This window comes from Mytilus trossulus, chromosome 14 (genome assembly GCF_036588685.1).
Source record: "Mytilus trossulus isolate FHL-02 chromosome 14, PNRI_Mtr1.1.1.hap1, whole genome shotgun sequence".
In the NCBI taxonomy this organism is placed as follows: Eukaryota; Metazoa; Mollusca; class Bivalvia; order Mytilida; family Mytilidae; genus Mytilus; species Mytilus trossulus.
In genome coordinates this window covers 72134696-72159912 of record NC_086386.1, presented here as the reverse complement: position 1 = coordinate 72159912, position 25217 = coordinate 72134696, and the positions used below count along the sequence as shown (strand labels likewise).

Genomic DNA, 25217 nt, shown 5'->3' with positions numbered 1-25217 from the left:
TCAGTCTTAATTGAATGGTCATTCGGGCGTGACTCAATTTATTGCACGACATCATTGTTTGGCATGTGACGTCACACACGGTGAATTTTCATATTTTCTGGCGCACGAAATGCAATTATAAAAATAAACTCAAGAAATACCAATCAAAACACAGAAGAAGAAAAATCGATAAACAAAATATTTTTAAAACAACAACAACAACATTGTAAAGTAATGGTTACCCAGATGCTTCGGATGAGTAATTGAGAAGTTTTTTTAAAACTGTAAAACTGAAGGTAACCAAGTAACTAGGGATCAGAAAGCATTCATATATACTCTGTTGAAATATATGATAAAACGTATAAAACATGCCGTATCACCCTCGACCAATATCATCCCTCGAGCTTATTTTTGGTCTCTGGGGATGATACGGCATTTGATACGGATTATGCCATGTATTAATCTCTATAAAATAATATGATGCAATGCTGTTTATAAAACACTATTTCTGAAATATTGTATTATAACAAACCTAATTGGAAATCATTTGTTTGTACCTTACATAACAAAATAAGACTCAAATGTGAGATAAATTACTTTGATTGATTGATTGATTTATTGTCCACTAATGTCCACTTGAAAATATTTTATGAATTTTAGGTCGACAACAAAGGAGTACATGTAAGTCCGGTAGGGACAGATTTTGACCTCAAATTCCAGGTTCATCTGATGAAAGATTATGGACCATTTTTAAACACTTTAGTGCCTACTTCAATTGATTAAATTAGTTTACGTGAAAGATTTGAACTGAAGAAGTCATTTCAGACGCTCAAATATAAGCTTAAATATAAAAAAAATCTATCAAATATGCCATAATATGTCACTTTTCTGATGGTGAATGTCAAAAATGAAAGTGGCTGCATCCGTGTCACTCTCAATTTTTATAAATGTTTAATCATGAAATACAACTTACATTTGAATATTAGGAAAGAACACAAATGCGGCCACCTCCATTTCAGTTGGAAACCGTGTAAAATATACCTCGAATGTTAAATTTGTTAAGATTTCAGTAATTTAGCATGATGTAATGCTGCTAGTATCCGATATATGTGCATTGTATTGTCAAACCATATTTATGTAGCAGTAAGTATTTGTCTTTCCAATAAATAGCTAAAATATTGGAATGAAGGGTGGGGAATTCAGTACGTCATATGCGAGTAAAAGTTGAACAAGACAACTTAGCCATCCTGAAAATTGTATTACGATATTCGTTTTGTCTGATAAATTGCCATATGAAATATATACTTTAACTTATATATTCAAGAAAAAAATACCTTTCATTTATTAAAATAAAATTGAATAAGAGCAATACAGACAGCTCTTGTTGAATTAAAATGTCTTTCAAAGGAGTGAGAACAATTTGAAGAACGATATATAGCAGTTTAAAAGAAACACGGACCCCTTCATAAGTTTTCTGGAGTTCTTGATTGTTAAGCGGATCCAGTTCCATATATGAAACAATATGCGCATTTGTTTATCTGTAGGCGTTATTGGTAACGTTTGTCTTCTGTAGTTCATTCCATATCATAAACTTGGATGTATGTATGATGGCTTTTGTCATGTGATTATGGACTTCCCGAATTGATTTTCCTCTACGTTCAGTTTTTTTGTGATATTCCTTTTTGTTTATAAGCTGAGACATTTTCTCATATGTGGTAAAATGTTCGGTGCACGAAGTATGATTCATTTTTTCCGTATATTAGCATACCCCAAAAATCCTTTCGGGATGCGGTTCTTCGTGGAAAAGAATCCCTTTTTGATACACAATTATTTCTTTGAAAATTTTATACACGATTAGGGAATTGTTAACTTGTAATATGTTATCAGTGACACAAACGGTCAACAATAGATATAAGAAAATAAATGCGGTATGAGTATCAAGGAGACAACTCTGAATCCAAGTCAACATTAGTGTTTCCTTTCTATGTTGTGCCTGACGTACTATCACTTGTCTGTTTTTGTTTTTAAGCCATGACATTGCCGGTTTGTTTTCGATCTACGAGTTTCAATGTCCCGCTGGTGTCTTTCGTCCCTCGTTTGTTCACACTTAATAGTAATAGGTAAAAGTAGGGCGTTCAACTGAGAATCTTGGTTCACATCAAACATCAAGCTAAAAAGGGCCACTAGTGTAAAAACCATTCATACTGGAAAACCAAACCGTATGAAAAATAAAGGAAACAGTACATGTAGTTACAACAAACGAGAAACACTTAGGAATCACGTCAACTAACGACAACCACTGAAAACAGAATCCTGACTTAGGCATGTGCAAATAACATGAGCAGGAATTAACGTTTTAATAGGCACCAACCGTCAATAAAACATGAAACAATTGTAAACCAATACCTCAAAGAAAGACGGACAATAACATATGTATTGAAATCACTTATACAATTAACTCAATCAAAAACGAAATATCAACAAAACAAATAAATATACACTGAACAAATAAGTTTGATCTATGACACAATATAAATCAATGTGTAAAACTATTCGTAAACACAATGTAAAAATACAACTTTCACCTGGGACAAAATGGCGTTACCAAAATTAACGAACACAAGTAACTATTCATAAAATCAATTTTTTGTAAAAAGTACAGAAATATTTTTCCCAAAATAATTTTGTTTTTCATAGTACGTCCATGAAGAGAAATGAAAATTTTATCGTAATACCAAGTGCTCATCAGAGAGGGACGAAAGATACCAAAGGAACAGTCAAACTCATAAATCTAAAACAAACTGACAACACCATGGCTAAAAATGAAAAAGACAAACAGAAAAACAATAGTACACATGACACAACATAGAAAACTAAAGAATAAACAACACGAACCCCACCAAAAACTAGGGTGATCTTAGGTGCTCCGGAAGGCAGATCCTGCTCCACATGTTGCCCCCGTCGTGTTGCTTATGTGATTACAAATCCGGTAAATAGTATAATTCGGTAGGTCAAATTCATGAAAGGGAAGGGGATTGTAATTAAAACGTAAGGAACATATCCGATATCATTTGTGAAACGGTTTTTCCATAACGGTCAACCAACTCGTGATGGCGTCCGTAAAATTTTCCGCTTCACCATTTGGAACTCTTGGTTTAATAGCTTCCTTGTGAGGTGGTACACATAATATAATAGCGAGACGAAATTCTTGAAATGTATTGTAAATCAACAAGGCAATAATTTATCAACTAGCAAAAAAGAGATCTATTTTGAAATTATATGAAATAAAAGTGTAAGACTATTCACAAAAATACTGAACTCCAAGGAAAATTCAAAACGGAAAGTTCCTAATCAAATGTCAAAATCAAAAGCTCAAACGCATCAAATGAATGGATAACAATTATCATATTCCTGATTCAAACATGTTGAAAAAAGTGATTATGTATATTGTAATAAATTCTAAACTAACCCGAGAACATCACATATAAGCAACCATTAATCATGTCAATTTGCTTGCCCTGCTTTTGACCGAGTGAGAAATGTCAAAATTAAGATGTGTTTTGTTACTTATAGAAAAAAAAATGCGATATAAAATTCGAAAAGCACATGTTACAACACTCAAATCGTAAAAACGAGCAAAACGAGCCCTCGTTTAGATTAAGCATAAATACATCATGCAAATCTTAAGAGAGCAAAAAGAACCATAGATTAGATAAACTATGGATTCAATTTATCGCTAGTTTTTGATAGAATGTTACAGACTCCAGCTCTAGATGCAACAACCGCTGTGTAACTCATAAAAAGTACAACTTTGGTGTACTACTGTTTTAGGTCAGGATGAAGATTTAAACCTGCAGCACTAGTTTGCATAGGTCCAAAGTCTTCAGCGGTTCTCGTTTATAATTGTTTCTCGTTATAGATTTTTGTATGGATTATTCCTTTGGTGTTTATGTTTGAATAGTTTAACATAGTCATTTTTGGGGCACTGTATAGCTGGGTGTTCATTGTGAGCCAATAATCCGGTTTGGAGCCGTAATTTAATGTTTTACTTATTACAAATTGTGACTTTGATGGAGAGTTGTCTCATTGGCACTTAAACCACAACTTCTGATTTTTATATAATAATCTTGAACATAAATGACCTATTCGACACTAGATGTTAAGCAAAACACAATCAATCAATCAATCAGTTCTTGAAAGAGTAACAGACCCGCTCCAGTAGCACCAAGTATCTGGTTGCTCATTAAAAGTACAACTTTGGTGTAAAGTTTCATTCGATGATGCCACATTCAAGGAAAAAGGACAAGCAAAAAGCACAGTAACATGACACTTTGGAAACAAGAAATTTGGCGCCATTCTGAAAAGAAATTTAGCACCGTATAGAATATTTTTGTATCAGGGTATTATTTTTACCAATACAATTCGGCACTTACTTTTATATATACATTTGCTTATAATTTATGTTCACTATTAAAAATTAAAAGGAAAGTTATATTCGCAATAAAAGAAACTACACCAAACCTGATTATGTATGAATATATACACTTGCATGAATAAATCAAAAGAAGCAAAAAATGTTAATGTATGCATAAATCATTTGTATTTCCAATAAAGATCTGAGAAGCACAGTTTGTGTTTTAGATGATAATCAATTGATGATGGTGAATTCATCTTTAAACTAACAAATAAAACAGAATACCTGTATTACAAAACCATGGATTTGGGGAATCCATCCATGAGACAAAGTCAGTTCATGAACTGAAAATAAAAACAACAAACGTAATTCTTTTTTACACAATGAAGATCTAAAGAGCACAACTTGACTGTGTTTGTAGATGATAACCGTTTGATCTCTACAATTTCAAAGGTAACAAAAGACATGTAAGTAGATTTAGATTAACTACGCTTCGGTTGTTAAAGTTTAACGTACAAACCATGTTGAGAAAAATATAGCGTCAATTCGTAATTATAATAGGAGATAGCCGCAAACACCATAATCTCTTTGTTCAGCTTGTGCTAAGAATATCAAAAAAATATCAAAACCCTGTGTTTATGCAAACACATCCTTTGTGTATAAGTACGTTCTATATACATATTAGGGTATTTTCCAAAACTGTAGGATGGTGCAGAAAGCCGGACAACTCATGACCTTTTTATGCAGCTTGTTCCAAAAAAAGGTCCAACCTACCTTTAATTTTCAGAATAGCTGAACACATCAAACATCTGTGAGGCACAGTTATCCTAAACATGATAAAAGAATGACTCGATTTAAAATGAGTCGTTTTATTTTGGACCATAACAAGAATCAAGTGAGGATGTATGTATTTTGAACAAAGCTGTTTTATATTTATCATGTTTATGATGTTTGCTAGTTTGTTTAAAAAAACAAGCTTTATAAAAAACCGGAATCAATAAAACGTATATGTATAAAAGAACTAAAAAAGTAAATAAAAAGGTCCATTGCAAATTTGGCGCCAAAAATTTTAATATTCTTTGCATTTATTAATCTGTAATTCAGTGGTTGTCGTTTGTTTATGTGTTACATATTTGTTTTTCGTTAATTTTTTTACATAAATAAGGCCGTTAGTTTTCTCGTTTGAATTGTTTTACATTGTCTTATCGGGACATTTTATAGCTGACTATGCGGTATTGGCTTTGCTCAATGTTGAACGCCGTATGGTGACCTATAGTTGTTAATGTTTGTGTCATTTTGTTTTTTTGTGGATTGTTTTCTCATTAGCAATCATACCACATCTTCTTTTTTTATATTTGGCAATATTGTTGTGTCATTTTGGATTAACCTTCTTTCTGCCATACGGCCGATTTTGGCCGATGTAGAAACAGTACCTTTGACTGCCAAGGATCGGCCCAAAGCCGATGTTATTTCTGCTGTGACGTTGTTACTTGACGTCATAGAGAAGTAGCAGTGCCCCGCGAAGCCATCGTTGAAGAAAATCCGTTGTTGATCTGAGTTCTGCTACCAGGCTCATGAAACTTTCCTTTGATGAAGGATGGAGTCACCTCTATCAATTCATTTTGCACAGAAGTTATTGTCATTTAATTACATTAACATAATACTTTCTATTGTTGTTTTTTTTAAATGAACGGATATGTTTAAAAGTCGTCCCAGTTCCCATATGTTTTATAATTGTATAAATGCATCTTTGCCGTATTCTATGTATAATATAGCAATTAAACAAAACTTTGTTTTGTTGATGAGCAATAGACTTTGATATTAAAAAGAAGATGTGTATAATTGCCAATGAAACAAATCCACAAAAGAGACCAAAATAACACAGCATTTAGTTACACTTTTTATCAGTACCGGTAATACCTTTTAACTGTATATAGTATATCCCTCTAAACTCTTTACAAAATTGTCTTCGACTGTTTCTATGAGAATAAGCACGGAAACAAAGACAAAGTCAGAAGGACAAGGGGTCACAGGTAACACGTAATGCCGCATCCGGTGGGTGGTTGCATCAACAGAAACAATCAATTAACGATTCCGTTGTTTCGAGTACCAACGTCACGTTAATTTATGATACTGTGTACCGTTCCTTTGGGTAACGAATATATTTTTTTGCGTATCTACTGAACTTTACGAGCTACAAAGGGGTATATCACTCTTACACATAGCCCAAAAAGAGCGCCGATTTGAAAAATGTACCTTTGATTGGCAAACATCGGCTTTGACTGATGTGCAGCATCAATGACGTAATATGTGACGTCATAGACTTTGAGCAGCGCTAAAAGAAACTTGGCTGCAATTGAACCAAATCCGTGGTTCCGGGTTCTCCAACCAGAGCCAATGAATGATCCAACATTTAATGGAGCACCAACTGGACCCAATAATATGCCGCCCAGAGATGCCGCGCCAATAGCTTACTTTTATTTGCTGTTTTCAATTGATCTCATCAAAGAGTTTGTAAAACAAACTAACAGGTAAGTGAAATAATTTTTTCGGTGTTAACTTTTTTACTAGGCTTCACTTTCATAGCTAAATTACATTTTTTTTATCGTTAAATAGAACTTCCGCGCCACTGAAATGTTAATGACACAGTCAATAAAATATTCAATAAAGTCATATAAATTAAGACTATGTGATTACAATTTGTTTCATTTATGACATTGTGTCTTTCGAAAACATAATGTTGAAAATTTTATAAATCAACACTATGTGATTACAACTTGTTTCATTTATGACATTGTGTAAACCTTTATAGTATATGGTACGGCCTTCAACAGGGAGCATTGACGCACACCGAACAAGAAGCTATAAAGGGCCCCAAAATTACTATTGTAAAACCAACGGTCTATTTAATTTGTCCACATTTAGAAGAAATTTACCTTTTTTAATTACTTGCTTCCAGGAAGCAATTTGCCGACATACTTTCCGTATGCAAAGTGATTTTAGCGTGAAGGACTGCTCGTAAGAATCCGGTGATTGTAATACGCATGGATCTGCCACTGAAATAAACTATTATTTGATTGTACATGTCAAACACCTGCAGGGGTAGAATTTTCGCTTTTTAGTGTACTGGCCAGCCAAATGACATTAAAAAAATTGTTTTCGACCTGTCGCTAGAAAATTAGATTGTTTTTTCGCCAAAGCCAATGTCGAAAAAAAGTTTACCGGGAAAAACAACCCATAGTCACTTTTTTATTATTATTATTTAGGTTTGCTTTATGGGTCAAGCTCCATAAAAGACTTGATACTGATTATTTTGTAATGAAACCATTCGTCAAACCAGACGATTTTCGAGGAAAAAGAAGTGTCAGAAGGAGGGTAAACTAACCATACCCGAGTTTAAGGGGTTACTTGCCGTCTTTTTTAACATGGGCTTAATTAGGAAAGTATCAATAGAAGAATATTGGAATAAGTAGTTATCAAAAGTACCAGGATTATAATTTCATACGCCAGACGCGCGTTTCGTCTACATAAGACTCATCAGTGACGCTCAGATCAAAATAGTTCAAAAAGCCAAATAAATACCACCTCAGTCTACACCCTAGTTCCGTTGCATGTTTAGTAGAAACCGTTTCCAAAATATATTAAAATTTTTGCACCTGGTGGACACCAAAAAACTGCCTAAGCGAAATGATCCAGCATACAGACCATCCCAAAGGTTCAAACCGTTACTTGATTTTGTTAATAGGAAATTTTTACGGTTTTATAATCCCCGCCGAGAACTTTCTGTAGATGAGTCCTTTGTGGGTACAAAAGAAAAACTAGTATGTTGCAATATATTCCAAGCAAACGATCAGGGTTTGGTGTTAAATTCTGGATGTTGGTCGAGTCCGTGACCGGGTATATATTACAAATGGATGTTTATCATGGGAAACATTTCGATCCCACTCCAGCTGGAACATTACAAGGGACAAATGTAGTTATGAATTTAATGAAGAGTTCGAATCTTCTTGGAAAGGGTTGCATGTTTTCGCCGATAGCTTTTTTGCTTCACTAAATTTAGCTAAAAAAATATTGAGAGAGCGCACGTATCTCACCGGCACGATGAGAAAAAATAGACCTATGCCACAGATGATCAAAAATGAAAAAATGCCTGTCATATGAGTGGTAAAATCAATTTAAAACAACTTTTTTTTGGTCTCAAAACACCGTTTTGATGACTGACAAAATTATTGGTTTGAAAGGTGACTTTAGTAAAATGTTGTCATTTGATCTTGTATTTTTTTTTTTCTCATTAAGAACAAAACTGGCAGAATTGACAGGTGTTTTATGAGTTATTGGACTATCTTTTACCTGTAAGAAACCAGTATGCTTTCCTAACGTGTGCTATATTTTAAGAAAGAGGAGGGCTATTCTTTAAAACATTGTACAGTTAAACGTAACATAATGTTTTCTTACAAGTAAATGATAGTTTAGTCACTGAAATTAAGAGCAGTTTCAACAAAATTGCGACTTCTACGCTATTATAATGTTTAACGAAAAATAAACTAAACCAAACCTAGTTATAATTGAATATAAAAACATGCATGTATAAATCCAATAATATTTAGTTGTTAATGTATGCAAAATAAATAATTTGTATTCACAAAAAGAGATCTTAGTGTCACAGCCTGTGCTTGAAGAGGATGATCAATTCATCTCTTAAATTCTAAAGAAAACATAATACCTGTAACGTTTTTCGCGTCGAAGATCTAAAGACCACAGAGTGTGTTTGTAGATGGCTACAGTTTGATCTCAAAATTATTAAAGTAGACAAAATATCTGCAAATAGATAACATGTTATTTACGTTCAAATTGTTTAACTTTGATCAAACCATGTTGAGTAAATTCAGTATTGAATATATTTTTTTTTAAAATCATTCGGACGAACATTTACTAGTATGGTCTTAAAGCTTGAAAGAGGTGCACTTTTGTCTTATGGGGCTGCCGTTTTATCAAGATATATTAACATATCTTCAAGGGGTGTCAAAAGGTTTTTTATATTTGGCTACAAAAATGTGGACTTCCGTCAATTGCATAGCTGCAGGTTGGGATAAAACGTTTGTTGTTGTCTAATTCGATTCTACGATAATCAATATTGAATTTTAAAATTTTGATTAAGTAGCAACAAAAGAGGTTTTTGATATGTATGTTCACCAGCTTATCACAATAGAGCTCATAATGGCTGAAAAAAATGCTACCAATTGTCCCAAAAATTTAAATTATAATCGAAATTCATTTTAGAAATACAAATTCTCAAAACATGCTATACAGAAAAACAATGTAATCAAAGTAAACATTCACTTTGAGCCAACATAAAAGGTATGCCTGTATAGATGCATACGTGGTTTTAAGCTGATGCACATTTATAAGTGTTTGACACTATTGTTAGCACTAAAATTAACTTCCTAAAAGTTTGCTAGTATCGATGAAACAAGCTAGAGAGCCCAAAAAGAATATAATTTGTTAAGATTTGAGTCAAACATACATGAAACGTACAGGGTTCGAACTTAAGGCACATTGTGTAGGTGTTGACGGGTGACTGATAAAATAGTTAATATTTTAATATAAAATATATATGTACTATTAAATTTTATATGTTAAATATATTCTACTTTGCGAATATACATTGGGAACATTTTTATTCAAATTCAAACACAGATATTGCTCTGTGAGTTTCGATTTGTTTTTAAATCATAATAGTTTTGCTAGAACTGAGCTATTGCCACATATCTTTGTACAATTGTATGCGTATATATTCATTTCAATATATTTATGTAACCATGCAAATTATCTGTTTGTTTTATCAGTTGAATTAACATATTCATTTCAGTATGGAATAACAACTAAATCTTACCATGCATGTTACCTGTAAAATGAAATAGATTTGACATTTCATATTTTGCTTTTTTAAGAAATCACAACTGTTGATAATACAAATATAATACATTGTAATTCATCATCGCAAATGGTTATTTCAGAAAATAAATAATATATATATATATATATATGTTATTAAAAGGTTTTTTTTACATGTTATATCAATATTTCTTTTCAGAAGTGAAACACCACCGTATTATTTTTTTATTTGTGTTTTTTTTAAGGGGGGATTGATGTTACCTTAACAAACTCATCAGCATCATGCAACTCCCACCTTAATTCATCTCGACTAATCAAAAACCCACAACAATATAACTCCTATAATGCAACATCATTTCTTCATTGGTCCATTGATCCGACGTATTCAGATTTAAAGCTATCATCGTCGCTGTTCCAGGCTATCTCTGAATTATCTCTTAGATAGCAAACATGCTTAAAACTGTTCTACTCGTTCTTATTCCGGCAATATCAATGATTCAATGTTAGCACGGTAAGTGTTCATTTATAATTAGTTTGTAATAATATTACATTAATTTAACAAATGTTTGACAACGTAGACGGATGTTAAAAGATTTGTTTTGGAAATCATATAAAATTCAGGATTGATGATTTATCTATATCAAATATGTCACGTTTTTTAACTTTATGGAAAACATAATTAAAATGATTCACACAGGTATAATTCGACAACTCTATTAGAGACCTAACGACAAAGAAATGTAGAACCGGGGTCACCCTACGTCCTTCAAATATTAGCAAAGCCCATACATGTTTCTCTATCAGTTGTTGTTTCTTCTTATAATAAATTGATCAAAACTGCAATTGTAATGAATATGTCAGACCGCTTCTATAATTTGCATATCGGCAAAGTCAGATATGTCTATCCAACCAAGAGTATTCAATACTTACAGATTTCACGTACATGTTAACATGTAAAAACAACAAACACACCTAGTTACTAAATTATTTAATATTTATAAACAAAGCCGGCAAAGTTACAAATGACGGACCAATACGCGCACATAAGCTTTCATTCTTCCTATAAAGGGAACACAAAATAAATATGGGATTAATACACACATCAAGGTTTAGATATAAATATTAAGATAAAATACATGGGAAAAACTGAACAATTTACTATAATATATAATTCAGGTTCATTCCTAAATAATATTAATTTCAAAAATATATTTTAGATATGTTTTTATATAATAACGTAATCTGGCGCTATACCCACAAGGGTAAAATTGAGAATGGAAATGGGGAATGTGTCAAAGAGACAACAACCCGACCAAAATAAAAAAAAAAACAAAAAAAAAAAAAAAAAAAAAAAAACACAACAGCAGAAGGTCACCAACAGGTCTTCAATGTAGCGAGAAATTCCCGCACCCGGAGGCGTCCTTCAGCTGGCCCCTAAACAAATATATATTAGTTCAGTGATAATGAACGCCATACTAATTTCCAAATTGTACACAAGAAACTAAAATTTAAATAATACAAGACTAACAAAGGCCAGAGGCTCCTGACTTGGGACAGGCGCAAAAATGCGGCGGGGTTAAACATGTTTGTGAGATCTCAACCCTCCCCCTATACCTCTAACCAGTGTAGAAAAGTAAAAGCATAACAATACGCACATTAAAATTCAGTTCAAGAGAAGTCCGAGTCTGATGTCAGAAGATGTAACCAAAGAAAATAAACAAAATGACAATAATACATAAATAACAACAGACTACTAGCAGTTAACTGACATGCCAGCTCCAGACTTCAATTAAACTGACTGAAAGATTATGATTTCATCATATGAACATCAGGCACAATCCTTCCCGTAAGGGGTTTAGTATCATACCATCATAACATATATGAAAAGAACATAACCCGTGTCATGCCAACAACTGTTTTTAGAATAAATGTGTTTAGTTCCGACGCAAAGACCTTATCAGTGACTCAATATTAACGCCAAAATATGCAATCTTTAATGACTTGACAACAGTATCGTAATTATATCCCTTCTTAATAAGTCTATTCAAAGGTTTTGTAAGTTTATGAGGTGAATACTGACACCTTTGTGCTTTATAAAGAATATTTCCATACAAAATTGGATGCGAAATACCTGAACGTATAAAAAGTCTGCATGTTGAGCTATATTTACGAATGATGTCTTTATACCGATGATAAAATTTAGTAAATGTTTTGACTAGTTTGTGATATCGAAAACCCTGGTGTAATAATTTTTCAGTAATACATAAATTTATCTCGTTAAAATCTAAAACATTGTTACATACACGAGCGAATCGTACAAGTTGAGATATATAAACACCGTAAGATGGTGACAATGGAACGTCACCATCTAAAAACGGATAATTAACGATAGGAAATGAAAAATCATCCCTTTTATCATAAATTTTAGTATTCAGCTTTCCGTTAGTGATAAAGATATTAAGATCGAGGAAAGGGCAGTGGTCATTGTTAGTATTAGCTTTATTTAAAGTAATTTCACCAGGATACATTTCATTAATATACATACTGAAGTCGTCATTATTGATAGCCAAAATATCATCCAAATATCTAAAAGTATTATTAAATTTGTTTATCAGATGTTGTTTTGATGGGTCTTTGCTTATTTTTGTCATAAATTGTAACTCGTAACAATACAAAAAGAGGTCCGCAATAAGTGGTGCACAGTTAGTCCCCATTGGAATTCCGATAATCTGACGATATACGGAATCCCCAAAGCGAACAAAAATGTTATCTAGTAAAAATTCCAGGGCATATATAGTATCAAAGCATGTCCAATTAACATAGTTTTTTTGTTTATTGCTACTAAAAATTACCTAAAAGAGTTTAAACATATATATTCACATTCTGATTTTTTGAATGCCCATTTAATTAGGTGTGTGAATTTTTTCTTAATGAGAATGTGAGGCAATGTGGTATACAGGGTAGAAAAATCAAAACTTTGAACAGATTCAAAATCACCAATATAAGCATGCAATTTATCAAGTACTTTCAACGAGTTCTTGACACTCCAAAAGTAATTTATTCCACTATTTGCGAAGGCCTTATTTGAACAATTTATTATAAGGTTTTTAATTGTACCAAGTTTGCTGGTAAGTATAATAGAGAATTTAGTAGTTGAACAATGGCTTGAAGACGAAATAAATCTATATTTGTAAGGGGTTTTGTGTAGCTTCGGAAGCCAATACATAGTTGGGACTTTCATTGTATTTGGCTCTGCTTGTAAAGCGGTGGCTAAAAGTTTATGTTTGTTACAGATTTCGTTTTCTGAAAATGGAGTCAGTTGGAATGTTGGTGAATTGGTGATTTTCTTTTTCAGAACCTCAATGTAAAATTTACGTCAAACAATAATAATATTATTAGCAGCTTTATCGGCCGGGACAAAAACAAATTCCTTGGCTAGTTCTTTTAGTTTATGTTTGATACGAGAAATAGGTTTATTGTGGTTATTGTTAATAGTAAAATGTTCTTTAAAATGTTGAATACGTATATCAACTATCTTCATTACTGAATTAAAAAAAGAGTCCAAAGATTTTTTGTCAGCTTTTTCCCGTTTTATCCATTTCATACAGTAAGTATGGAGTGAGTCGTGGATGATATTACGACACTCATTCCAATTAATAATTGACGGGGGACGATATTTAGGTCCTTTACTGAGAAATGATTTTAACTCTCGGTCTTGAACGATGTTAAGATCTCCTGTTATAACATGGGAAATGGGTCCATAAATATATTCGGAATTACTGCAATTACATGAAGTAGGTGTATTTTCACTGATATTAACATCTTTACACAATTGACTATAATTAAACACAAATTTCCTGGTAGATTTCTTGTAAATATAACAAATAAGAGGAAGTTCAGTATTGTCAAAATATCCAGGAATTTGTTCTTTAACAGAATGGTCGTTAAATATACCGGCAATATTTACAAAATCAAAGCCTTTATTGACATACTTAATTTTGATAAAATGTTTTTTATGATCTTCAGGGCGATCAATTTTGGGAAATAATTTAGAATAACAATATGCCATAATAATTTGAACAATTTCATACTTAGGACTGCTATATGAAATTGTGTTGCAATCCTCCAAAATTTTATTTAACTTATTAACCGGTAACGAACAGAGTTTTGTTAACAGATAATGTCTGCCGTTGTTTTTAGAAATAGAAATTAGGTCCGAAATATTGGTATGATTGGCCCGAAATTTTCTTTTATTGCGATTTGTTCTACAACCGTGAGAACGGTTTTTACGAACAGTTTTAGAAACAATATCCAAAATGTTAACGGAATTGGTTCTAGATATATTACCAATTCCCATGATATTATCATTTAGACCGAGAGGGTAAACTGTCTGTAATTTTTTAATCCAATTTAATTCAATTATTTTCCGTGATCGTACAAACTTTGAATGCGATTCACCAGGCTGCTTATTTACTACTTCTAAAGGTTGAACTGCAAAATATTTAAAAGGATGGTTGTGCTTCTTAAGGTGTTGGTAAATGATACTTTTGAATTTATTAGGTCTTTTAAAACGATACAGATGTTCTTGAGTGCGTTTTGATAAATATCTTCCAGTTTCTCCTACGTACTGAATACCACATCCCGGTTTGTTTCATGTGAGTAAATAAATAATACTGTTTGTTTTTCAAGTAATATCAGTTTCAAAATTTAAAGAAAATGTGCGACCATTAAACGTGGACCTTATCGTATTGTTGGTGGAAAGACGGGGACATGTAAGTCATTTTTTGGCATGACACTTATCGATAGAAGGGTAACCACGATTTTTATTGTTAAAAATGTTAGCGATGGTAGTATTTTTAGATAACCGATTTTGAAGATTGAGACGTGTCGATACCCTTGATACCCTTTGAACAAGTAGTCGTCATTAAACTCTATTTAGTAGTATAAGTATTTTTTTTGAAAGATTACTAAATGGTCAAAATGTAATCATATTGTAAAAATAGTGTTGTATTGATTTTTTTTCAATTTTAATTGGCCGTGTCAGAATCTAAAAGACTAAAGGTAATCTGATTGTTCGTACATCTAAATGAAAACAACATTGCTTCATTGGTTTAATTTCTATTGTTTAGAATTGATTTAAGGTGGTATGGGGGTCTAAATTAAAAATGATAGAATTTGTTCCTACTTTGCCAAAATGTAGTATCTATTGATATAATTATGTAGAAAAATATAATAAAAATAATAGGTCTTCGCGCATTTTCTCAAGCTACAGGACGTGACAAAATGTCGCATTGTGTATGGATTATACAGGAAAAACACCATTTTGAAAAAACTAAACAAAATGATAGAATTGTTAATTACTGAAGGAAAAGATAGCTGTCAGACAATGCTTTGATTATATTAAAAGAAAAGATAGGGTCACCGTACGTTTTTTTCGGCAAAAATCCAAAATAGGAAAATTTCATGTAGAATCCTTTTGAAAGTGCACTGTTTAAGAGTTATCTCCTTGAAATACCAATTAAAAAAAGATTGAAAACAACCAAAACTAATCAACATTTGCCAAAATATTAATATTTGTAAGTTATATTCTTATAAATTTGTTCTTTTAAATGAAAATTCACGTTAAATATCTGCATTCCTGCATCATATTTTGCTAACTTGATAGAAATTATGGACCTTTGATTCTCTGTTTTTTACAATCCAAGATGGAGGAAGACACCCATACCACCTTAACCAATTACAACATAGTCTTTGGAAAATGTTACCTATTTTGCATTAGATTTGATTTATCAAGATTTACTATAGTTTTTAATCCTTATTGTGGGGGGTAGGGCGAAAACACAAGCACATTATTGATCTTTCATTATTTAAATTTTCATCAGAAATGTTAAGCACTGGATAATATTTGAAATTAAAGGTTCTTTTTGAAGTTTATGTCATGTGGATTCGTGTGTTTTTCAATTTTTATTTTTCTGTGATTTGTCGATTATGGATTGTTGTCCGTTTTTTGTCGATTTTCTTTTTGTCGTTATCTTGACTTGTATCGCTAGTTAAAACAGGTTTTTTTTAAACAACAACATATTAAATGTTATCTGTTAAAGATATATATAATTATATAGTAGTTAAGGGTTTGAAGAAAAGAAGACCTTTTCATATCGTGCTTATATCGATTTTTAAAACTATTTCAAATTGTTAAAAAGTTATAGGCAACGAAACTTTGCATGTACTAACGAGGTGGATACTGCTCAGACTCAGATACTGTCCTTCTTTAGGAGGCTAAGTTGAACTATCCGTATGAAGGTGCAAGTGTTTGAATGCATGTTGCAAATGTCGTGGTAGGTAACGAATTTGTTTTAGTCATAAACATCGTAGTATTTTTTACCGACCAACTATTGTCAAAATCTTTATGATTGCCAGTAATACAAATGTCAAAAAGAAAACTATGTCAATCAACTGAACGACCGGAAAATAACTTTCATATTCCCCACTAGCAAAATATATTTTTACGGATTTTATGAGCGCATTTCATTAAGAACTTTAGATTCACGTTTTTCTTAGATAAGAGATACTGCGCTCTTTAATAACAAATTAGAAATAAATTGTAAATCGAATTGAAACTATTCGTTTTTATATGCGCGAGACAAGGAAAAAAATGAAGGTTTTATTGATTTTAACTTAATGAAAATAGTATGCTACATACACAACATTGCAATATTCTGAAACATAAATTTAATAGCTTTAAAATTATAGGTAACACTGTAGAATATCAATTTCAACGTTTATAAATTAATGATATGGATGTGTCTTGTCAGTGATTTCATCAACATAAAACCAGTATCGTGCGACGTTTCATAGCGTATACAATTTATTCAACCCCACTATTATTTGCTCTTAGGAAGGGATAAACCTTCTTTGTAAAAAATAACACGAATGTTCTCGGATGTAGGAAAACAATTCTCAGAAAGTGACATTATCGAGAAGCTTGATTTCTTAATTTGAAAACATATTTGTTACGTTTTAAGGACGTAATTTTCAACAAACTTTCGACATTCCCTTAGGAACCAACAATTCCATTTTTTTTTGCCGACTTGTTTCTTTATTCTTATGAATCTGTTCATACATGAACTTCAATAGAAGAAAGAACAAAAGTAAGCAGAATCCTGTTACTTTACTTTCCGCTATCTAGACTATGTTTTCCCACTAATTAATTCAACTTTTGGTGACTATGTTAAACGCATTTATTCCATAGAACTAGAGATAAAAGTTACTACTGATACAGTTAAGTCTACCTCATATCTTGACTAACATTTTGAATTGACAATGAAGGTCTGTTGAAAACAAAATTTAACGACAAAAGAGATGATTTCAGCTTCCGAAATGTAAACTGTCCATTTCTATTTAGCAAATAAACTCATCATAGATTTCAACATTCCAGAAGCGCCTGCATACCGACTATATATCTCTCAATCAAAACGATATACCCGGTATAGTTTTCCTATCATGATTTTCTATGAAAAGCTATAAAAAGAAGAGTTACAAATGGAAAATTGACGTCACACTTCGTAAATTTTGCTGACGGTATCACGAGTTGGTTGGCTGTTATGCAATATTCGTTTCACAGATGATATCGTACATATTTCTTATGTCGTAACTACACTCCCGTCCCTTTTTCATGAATGTGACACACCGATTTAGACTTATAACCGGATTAGTACTAGCATAAGCAGCCCGACGGGTCCCACATGTGGAGCAGGATCTGCCTACCCGTCCGGAGCACATCCAGTTTTTGTTGGGGTTCGCGTTGTTAAGTCTCTATTTCTCTATATTGTATTTTGTGTACATTTTTTTGTCTTTTTCTTTTTTAATCATTGGACTGTCAGTATATTTTATTTGATTTATCAGTTTGACTGTTCCTCTGGTATCTTTCGCCCGTCTTCTGTTAACAGTAGACACGAAATGTAAGATAAGTGGAACACAATCATTCTTTTCAAGTAAATGACGTCAATTCAGACTTTGGCATTTCATCTTCTTGAGGAACAGGTTGAAAATTGGCTTCCAAATCTTGGTATGTTTAAAACAAATTCTGAAAATACCTTTTAAATATATCATTTGCGGCGGTTATCTCGTTTTGTAGACAAAACGCGTCGGACGTAAGTATAAAATTTCAATCCTGGTATCTATGATGATTTTGTTCATATAAGACTTTGGTTGGTTTTAAGAATATAAAATCTACACTTATGATTCAAAAATCTTAAAAGCCTCCGAAAAAAAAATTGGTTCAAAGCTGTGGTTGACATAAGATTTAAATATGTACATATCGATAATATACTGAGTGCCAATGAAAACGCAACACTTGATTTTTCAAAAATAAAATTTATATTAGAAATGATAATCTTTCAAAATAAACTGTTCTTGTAAATTATCATTTCTAACAATAGATCGATATCAAACAAAAATGTTTCGTTGTCATCTTTCAAACGCTATAGGTAAACGAAAAATCCAATGTCGAATCATCAACTCACAGTCCTAACAAAACATGTTACAACCCCGTTGTGCAGCGCAATCTCGACAGCGCCATGGAATTGATCATCCCGGACGTTTAATGTGATCTCGAAGAATGTTATTCCACTTGTCCCGCAAAGCAAACTCAAGCTGACTTTTAATAGTGGTGGTGGTTTTCTTCGTCTAAATTATGTCTGATCTGATGCAAAATTTGCTCGATCGGACCAAAATCGGGCGAAACACACGACGAAGATGGGTGTCAAATGTCTATGTTACCACCACTGACGGTTTTTGGTACATAATGAATGATTTTTGGTCTACAAAATTCGACGTTTAGATGTCACTAAAGAAAGACTTTGGTGCTCTTTGAAATCTCTGCGCAAATGGTGCTTTACTGAAATTGCTCCAAAGGATCAACCTTGACCACCATTGAACTCTCGTGACCTTTGTACAGCTATCAGAATCAATATCGGATATGTTTAAGACCAAATGTATCGGTCTGGCAGAGCGGTTCTTGCTTTTTGTACCCCGGGATGAGGCTTATCATTAAATGATTCAGTTTTTGCTGAATTTGCGGAAGATTTGGGTTATTGTTGAGGCTACAACTTCAGTTTTCTCGTAATTGTATGCTGTGAAATTGGATCATGCCCAAAACTGCATATCGCTGGTTGACAGAAAGTCCTGGCATTTATTCAGATGTTTATTGCAGTTTCCTAAAAATAAGGGCGGGAAAATTCATGACATTAGCCAAGCTTTAAATGACAAAATCGTGAAAATGTGGTGCGTATGTTGAAAAGCGGTGAACTCGGTTGATATCCGTTCAAAATAACCCTTACTTCGCATGTGTTCCAAAAATCACCCAACCGTAAAGTTGTCGACAATTGTCTTAAAAGTCATTTTTAACCAACTATATAAAGTTCTTAATATATAAAAAAAAAAAAAATTTGATAACAAAAGTGTTGCGTTTTCATTGGCACTCAGTATATTTGTCTCATCGATTTAAAACCTATATGTCCTTTAATTGATAGCTGAATTGGTATTTTTTTCAAATATTATGTAGAAATAAGAAAACAAATTAACTTTTACAATAAACCGACAATGACAAATTTCAAGGTCATCATTTTAATGTTTTGTTTTCTTTTGTTTTTCCGACACTAACATCACAGGAGTTTGAAATCCTATCAATAAGGGGGCTATCACAGTAGAGCTTCTCTCGTTTGATAGTCGACTTTGGTATATGTTTACCCCCTTATTTATAGGATTTCAAACTCCTGTGCTAACATATAGCCCAAGGTCGGATTTATGGGGAGCCTAGTCCAAATAATTATGACGTCTTGAAAGGCTATTATATTTTTTTTCTTTGACGCCTTACATCGTCGATGTAAGGCGTCAAAGAAAAAAAATATAATAGCCTTTCAACACGTCGATGTAAGGCGTCAAAGAAAAAAACTATAATAACCTTTCAAGACGTCGATGTAAGGCGTCAAAGAAAAAAATTATAATAGCCTTTCAAGACGTCATAATTATTTGGACTAGGGGGAGCTTAGAGGTCCGACACCTTTTAGTTGAAAAAAAATTGGTTGGTTATATAGGGAATCACTTTCGCATGACTGGACAGAGGCGGATTTAGGGGTGTGCCCCCCCCCCCTTTTTGGGAAAAAAATTGGTTACTGAAGCGTGACTGGAGCGGGCCCCCTCTTAGGTCAGTAAGTGGGGCCCCACTTATGAAAATTTCTAGATCCGCCACTGCTGGAGCCCCATTCTCTCCCCTTACAAAAAGTTCTGTATCCGCAAATGTTTATGAATAAATTTATATAATTATATGTTGGCTCTTACCTTTATTTACCTCTGACCTGAACCGTGTTCGGTCTCCAATTGTCGTAATTCCCAGTCGCGACAAGTCTGCATCTGTTAAGGTACGACACGTTTCTAAATTTTCAACTTTACTTTCAATGAAATTGTTTAACAAGTCATTTAAATTAATTTTTGTCAGCACTGCTTCCACGTTTGTTAGCGTCGACGCCATCTTAACTAAAATTGTTTAAACATCGGATCGGAATCAGTTTTGACGTAGACCGTATGATCCACGTGGTATAATCATTCTAATCATAATCATGTTCATTGACCGTAACAACGATGAAAGCACATCATACATTGTATAATGACGTTCTGGCATCATATAATGAAGTAAGTCTAACCACATTATATAATGATAAGATCACATCATATAAAGATGTTTGCACACAATATAATGGAAAATGCACATAATATAAAGATATTTGTACATAATATAAAGATATTTGTACATAATATAAAGATATTTGTACATAATATAAAGATATTTGTACATAATATAAAGATATTTGTACATAATATAAAGATGTTTGTACATAATATAAGTGAAACATCACATAATATAAAGATGTTAGCACATAATATAAGGAAAAAAGCACATGATATACAGACATGTGCACAGCATATACAATCATTTGTGCATAATATAAGGACAAAATCACACCATATAAGGATGTTTGCACATCATATAATTATTAAGTATATTAACACATTATATAAGTAGATGTGCACATCATATAATAAAGTGAATCGAACCACATAATATAATGATAAAATTACATCATATAAAGATCTTTGCACATAATATAAGGGTAAATGCACATAATATAAAGACAATTGCACATCATATAAAGTAATTTGTACATAATATAAGGACACAATCACATCATATAATGATATTGAACATCATATAAGGAAACCTGCACCTAATATAAGTATACATGCACATCATGTAAGGATGTATGCACTTCATATAAGTGTATATACACATCAAATAAGTAAATATGCTCATCATATAAGTATATGTGCACACCATATAAGTAAATATGCACATCATATAAGGATATTTGCACAGCATATACGGATATTTGCACATCCGATAAGTATATATGCACATCATAAAAGTGTATATGCACATCGTATAAGGATATATGGACATTACATAATGTCAACTAGATACCATATAAAGGTTTGTACACATCATATATTGACAAATGCACATCATATAAGGGTAAACCCACATCATATAATGTCAAATGGCCATGATAAGACAGTTTTGGCGTTCCATACTCCAACTCTTTTTTGCCATCTTTCAACGACAATTTGCTACATCTACATCATTTAAATGCAGAGGGTCTAAGACCCATTACGCATGTAAGTTAAGTCATTAAATATGGTGCTCATTAAAACATTTTTATATGTGAAATTAAAATCAAATGTTTGTTTTGTGACAAAAAGGGATATCGCAGAATGGAACTGTACAGTATATGAAACGGACGTTCACAGTGCGGCATCACTGGTGTGTGATGGCTGCTTGGAGTGGTTTCACCAAAAATGTGTCGGACTCAGAAATGCTCCAAAAACCACTTACTGGATATGTAGAAAATGTCATTGCAAATACATAATTAAAGAATTTATATTTAATAATTGTATGTATTGTAAATATAAAATAAATGTCTTTAATTTTTATTATCTAGTACATTTTAAGATTGAAATAAACAATTAATTTCCCCATAGGCGAAAATGGTAGCCTTTTTCGAGACACAGACTTTAGAAAGTTGATTTTCTTAACGAAACCTTGCTAGAATCAAAGAAAAGTTATTAGGACAGTATTTTTTGGTCTAAAAAATATAGGGTCGCGTTGCTTTTCTTAGCGTATTTTGTACTTATCTCCCATGCCTATCAATTTTGCCCTTAAAAATACGGGTCTTGTCCTAGCGTTGAAAAGTCATCTCAGTGCCTTTAGGGCTACGGAATAATTTTTATTTTGCCTTTTGTATAAAGCAGAGTGCACGAAGTATCTAAAAATAAAAAAAATAACGGGAGCACATATCGACCAATCAGGATTCGCCATACTCTTAATTCTGAATACCATGTTATGCTCATAAAATGGCTGCGCCCATAAAATCTAATGGTGTATTGTAACCTTAATAGACCCATCGTATATTGCTATTTTTCATGTAACAATAACGCTATGTAACCGTAGCCTCAGTAATTATTGTTACATTCGTAATTAATCGGTTCCTTACCCGACTTTGAATTCCGGCATTTAGTCTCCTATGTAACAATAATATTTTTATTATTGTTACATTTCCATGTAACCGTATATATATATATAGCCAGTGCCATTTGATTAGTTTCAGATACTTATAATATATATCCAGCAAGTGATAATATCAACCTATTAATATATTCCAGTGGCTCATCCCTACCAGTCATTACATAGGAAGTGCACCCCCCCCCCCCCCCCCCCCCCCCCCCGAGCATTCCCCTTTTCCATTTTCAGTTTGACTATTAATAATCTGTATGTTCATGATATTAAAAAGAACAATTTCTATTGTTATGAATACCAATGGAATGTTTTTTCGGGATGTAGAAGCAGGGACTACAAGAAACCCAACTCATCAAAACCTGTGATCAAAATCAATTGTTATTCGTAACTATTGGTCTGTTCAGTTTACTCTTGTTTCATAAATAGAAACTATGAAGTATAACAATAGAACTGGGGTTGAAAACTAAAATTGTCTTACAAGTTACTGAACACTACTTACTGACAATAATCTAAGTCCTTGAAAACGACTCAATACCAGTATACCCCAAGTAAAATATTTCACAAATAACCTTTTTACTTAATTCGGGTTTATATTTCATAAGTACAGGAGTATGTTCAATAAAGTTATAAAGTCAATAAGTCATAAAATGGCCCAAATTTCTAGCTTAATTTTCAAATTAGGTTTTGTTTATCAATTTCACAATGAATGAACTATATACAAAACATGTCTTCCTGTTAATCATTTACGTCCTTGTGTTCTATTCGTGACACCAAGAATAACACTCATTTTGGTTTCCACGAAAGTGAATGAAAACGTGATTTCCATTTTTTTGCAGGAAACAGAGCGCATGCGCTGACAAAAAAGATACAATCGTTGCATCGGAACTAAAAATATTTATTCAAAAACCAGTTGTTGGCATGACACGGGTTATGTTCTTCTCATATATGTTATGATAGTATGATACTAATCCCCTAACGGGAAGGATTGTGCCTGATATTCATATGATGAAATCATAATCTTTCAGTCAGTTTAGTTGAAGTCTGGAGCTAACTGACAATAGTCTGTTGTTATTTATGTATATTGTCATTTTGTTTATTTTTCTTTGGTTACATCTTCTGACACCATATTTGGACTTCTCTTGAACTGAATTTTAATGTGCGTATTGTTATGCGTTTACTTTTCTGCATTGGCTAAATATATAGGATGAGGGTTGATATATCACAAACATGTCTAACCCCGCCGCATTTTTGTGCCTGTCGCAAGTCAGGAGCCTCTGGCCTTTGTTAGTCTTGTATTATTTTAATTTTAGTTTCTTGTGTACAATTTGGAAATTAGTATGGCGTCCATTATCACTGAACTAGTATATATTTGTTTAGGGGCCAGCTGAAGGACGCCTCCGGGTGCGGGAATTTCTCGTTTCATTCAAGACCTGTTGGTGGCCTTCTGCTGTTGTTTTTTCTATGGTCGGTTTGTTGTCTCTTTGACACATTTCCCATTTCCATTCTCAATTTTACTTGAAAAATATGTTTTTCGTGACATATAACATAATATGACTTTAATATTTTGTTGCCAACTAATACGCTTTTTTCCATTCGTGACTGTGTACAGGTATTTTCTCATGTAGAAAATGGTGGATTAGAGTTGGTTCTATAGCTAGCTTAACCTCTTACTTGTATGTCAGTCGCATTAAATTCCATTATAGTGACAACGATGTGTGAACAATACAAACAGACATAATAGGTAAAAATGTCAAAAATTGGGGTACAGCAGTCAATATACTATTGTTTTTCTTTGCTGTTACAATGCATAGTGGTATTACTTTGAAATCAAAGTACTAATAAATATCTCAATCAATTGTTAAATTCTTCATATTTTTGCGTTCATTTTTTCTGCTATCGAATGCATGAATATCTATCTAGGTTGCAATTCAAATTGTTCTATATATTTGCAAATACTGATGATTAAAGTTTTAAGCATAAAACACATCAAATATACCATATTGATGATAAGTGTAGCAGGGTCTCCTTACCCTTCCGGAGCACCTGCGATCACGCCTGGTTTTTGTGGGGTTCGTGTTGATCAGTCCTTGGTTTTCTTTATTCTGTATTGTAGCTTGTGTCCTTTGGTCGTTTTTTTGTGTTTTGTCATGACATTGTTAGTCCGTTTTCTACTTATGAGTTTGTCTAGCCTTTGGTATCTTCTGCCTTTCTTCTATGAAAACCTTCCGATGAGACCTAATCAAACTACATGTGATATGAGAATAAAATATTTCTTATTAAAGGAACAAGTGTGGACACAGA

At 32.7% G+C, this 25217-nt stretch overlaps 1 pseudogene; it reads left to right on the top strand.

Moving 5' to 3' along the window:
• Nucleotides 1-6790: 6790 nt before the first annotated feature.
• Nucleotides 6791-8554, top strand: LOC134698037 (piggyBac transposable element-derived protein 4-like; annotated as a pseudogene).
• Nucleotides 8555-25217: the final 16663 nt, after the last annotated feature.